The sequence below is a fragment of the Citrus clementina genome, unplaced genomic scaffold (assembly GCF_000493195.1).
Source record: "Citrus clementina cultivar Clemenules unplaced genomic scaffold, Citrus_clementina_v1.0 scaffold_9, whole genome shotgun sequence".
NCBI classification, from domain to species: Eukaryota; Viridiplantae; Streptophyta; class Magnoliopsida; order Sapindales; family Rutaceae; genus Citrus; species Citrus x clementina.
The window spans coordinates 16,653,391-16,657,072 of record NW_006261964.1 but is presented as its reverse complement, the minus strand read 5'-3'; the positions used below and the strand labels follow the sequence as shown (position 1 = coordinate 16,657,072).

The window sequence follows — 3,682 nt, the reverse complement described above, 5'->3', positions numbered from 1 at the left end:
ATCTTAGCTGATGATGTTTCTGATTGGCTTAGAAGAATCGTGGGGATGTTATACTTTTGAAATATTAATTTTTAATAGTAATATTACTCATTAATTTGAATAGGTTATTTTTACTTTTTTACTTTTTTTTTTTTTTACTTGCATTGCAAAGATAAATTTATCATTAATGTGCAGCCTAATTGTAAATATCCAAAGTAACAATATAAATTATTCTGCAGCTACTTGTTTTGAGAACACAATAACTTAAGAAAGATCGTAATTTTATTAGTAAAGATAAAACATAAGAGCAGATGCTCGAAACAATAACAAAATGCAATATAAAATAGTACACACAAATCTCTTATTCTTAATATATTAAAGGGTGGTCCAGGATATTTAAGTTTCCATCCCAAAAGACTATAGCATTTTAATTGAGTGACTCATCCTATATTCAAACCCGTGTGTCACCTCATTTTCTAGTCATTTCGAGACATTTCAACTACTACACTTAAATCTTGAACGATATTTTGCTTTTCCATCAAGCAGTACAAGAGATTTGGGGGAATACGGTTGCTCAATTCTTTATGGATAGACTTCAATGAGGGACTTCATGCCAAATATAGGTGTTATTTTGTAATGACTGAAAACAGCATCGAAGAATAGCTTTGCCCATTCGCTTTCAGTTCTCTCTTTTCCAGTAGCGTTAACGCTCATCACAATGTCAAACAAGAACTTTGTTTCGGTTAATTCGTGTTCCTCTTCCTCCGCATTGATAACAATATCTATTATTATTACCTTTCCTCTCTCACCATTGCTTGCAATTGCTTCTCTGCGTTTCTTTAGTATCTATCTATACACACATACATACACAAACCACACTTTTTACACAAACCACACTTTTTAGAATGCAGATTCGTTGTTTTAAATATTGTAAAATAATTTTATAGTGTCGTAGAGAAAATGTTTTACTACTCCGCCTACACACACACATATATATAACTATACATATAAGTTCTAAAAAAAACGTTTTAATGTTATACAAGCCTTTACCAATATGGTAAAACTTCAAATCTACACTTGAAAAAATACGGGCAACAGCACTAAAGAATATGTGAAATGAATAGTTATATACACTTGAAAAAATGCGGGTAAGCGCACTAGAGAATGACTACGTAAATGGTCATGCTCAAGCCTAAACTTCTAGATTTTCTAAAATCCAAATGTTAATTAAATTTAAAGTTGTATAGCATTTTGCAGTTACTTTAAATCCGATTTGAATTATTCAAATCCTGAGTTTGTAAGATTCAAACGTCCGGATAAATGAGCTGCGAACAGAACAATTGAAATAAATCATCTGGTATTCACGAAAACGGTTAACAAGTTGTTTTAAATTTTTAAAATTGGATCTTACCTTGAAGAGAAAGGCATTTGCCGGAGGGATAAACCGAAGCATGTCACCTGCTATGTATTTCAAGTTGTCGGCCTCAGGCAGGTTAGCAACAGCATGCGGGAGGTCGAGTACAGTGCATTTGATGCCGGGGAATGCTTCGGAGATGATTCTGGAAAACGATACGTTGCCACCTCCTACGTCAACCAATGAGCCCAACCCTTCAAAGATTTGCTTACACTCAGATTTGACAACAAAGCTTGTCATTATTTCAGAATCACTGGCCATTGCTTCATTGAACCGCTGGTTTATTGCAGGGTTTTGATTCATAAATTCCCAAAACTTGATTCCATGAACAGTTTCCCACAACGTGAGCTCAGTCCCTTTGAACCAACTACTTAAAGACTGAAATGGAGCGACAAAAAATGGGTCAACAAATACTGAAACAGTTGGTGACAAACAGTAGGGCTTATCTTTTATGAGCAGAGTAGAAGCAGCTGTGAGCCCGTATGCTTCTTCTTGCCCATTGACTTTGGTTTTTTTAAAGCAGCCCGAGTGAACTAACAAGCGCATGAGCCTGAATAAACCAGTCGTTTTTGTAGGCTGAATATCAAGTGCCGAGACCAACTCAGAAAGAGTGATGGCCCGTCCGTGGCTGTGAATTATATCCGCTACGCCCAGCTCAATCGCGCACTTTAGTGACGTCGAGCTTCAATGATTAAACATGAGCTTATAAAGTTGAGCTTGGCCTTGAAACAACTCTTTTGCTCCTTGATCTTGATTCGCATCCATTGATACTGATGATCAACTAAATTAAGCTTGCCTGATTGATCACACACTATAATAGAGAAGCACATTATATAAAATCACGCTTGCGCGCAAATGTGGACTAACTGTATGCAAGCATTTTGACTCCTCATATGAATAGTTGCAAATGCGATTAGTTATAATCTAACAAGTTACAATCTAACAACATTGTTAACTTTGATTTCGTAATGACGCATGCGCATGAGAAAAGGATAGTAAGATATATTTACTGATCAATGATTCAATTATTATAACACCGTGATTGGCAGGGTGTGATACATATTCAGGCACATTTTATATATTCAATGTGCTGGTCTGTTTTTCAAATTTTTAAGACATTCATTTGAGTCAAAATAATTGCACCCGGAGTACGGAGGTAGAGCTTTCAATTAATTTTATTTTGTTGGCTATTCAAATTTAAATTTGACAAAAGTTAGAGAGCTAAAAGATTAATTTGAAATCATTTATCTCTCTATCTTTTAAAAAATAAAATTCGAAAAGGTGGCAGAGATTTTTCACATCAATATTTTATCATTTATTCATCGGTTGGCTGACAATACCAATGTATAAGAAAAAAAAAAGATGGTATAAAAAATAGTATGCCATCACTAAAAAAAATAAAAAATTTCATTACAAGAAAAGAATTCACCACTACACAAGAATTTTTTAATTTTTTTATGCTTTTGCATTAAATTTTGTGCTATTTTAAATACATGCAGCGTTATTCATTCACTAAACGCATATAAAATTTCCAAATTAACCATCTTTATTAAAAATTATCTCCAAATTCTTTCTACCGCCAACACTTAGCCAGCACTGTTCTTATTGCAAACTATAGTTTATCTTTTGACAGCTTCAAAAAGATAAGAAAAGATAAGAAATTTATAGCTTGTGCCCACCAAAATCTCTTATTCCATGGAGTTGTTGAAATTTTGACTTGAATAGAAAAGATAAAGTTAGGTTTTGAAAGCAGGAAAAGGTTTAAAAATCTTGTTCATGCAATTCGTGATGCTGAAAATTGAAGATGTCAACAAATTACACATGCAATTGTTGACAAATATGCATGACTTTAATGTATGCAATGCAAGTTCCAGCCCAACGTTTTGGCCAATTGAACCCAATTTGGTGCAAAATGTTCTCTATAAATAGAGAAGCATTTTGCAATTGTAAGCATCCCAATTTAAGAGAAGTAGAGAACAATTGCAAGTGAAGTGATTTTAGAGATTTGAGAGAGTTTCCACTTGAGTGTTCTAGTGAGGTTCCATTTGAGTGTATTGGGGTTTGGGGTGTTGAGAGTTTCTCCCACTTTTGTAAATTTTCATCATTAGTAGAATTATCTTCCAGTGTTTGCCCATAGACGTAGGCCTTACGACGCCGAACCACATAAATTATTGTGTCCTATTTTCTTTATATTTGTTTACGTCACATTTATATTTCTCCAGAAGTTGCAGCTACCAGAATATTAGTAATTGCTCAACCTCGCATTTCCGCAGCAGGAGTTAATACTGA

General features: G+C 34.2%; 1 pseudogene; it reads right to left on the bottom strand.

The window, feature by feature from the left end:
• Nucleotides 1-561: 561 nt before the first annotated feature.
• LOC18032667 lies at nucleotides 562-2,158 on the bottom strand (annotated as a pseudogene).
• Between the last annotated feature and the right edge of the window lie 1,524 nt (nucleotides 2,159-3,682).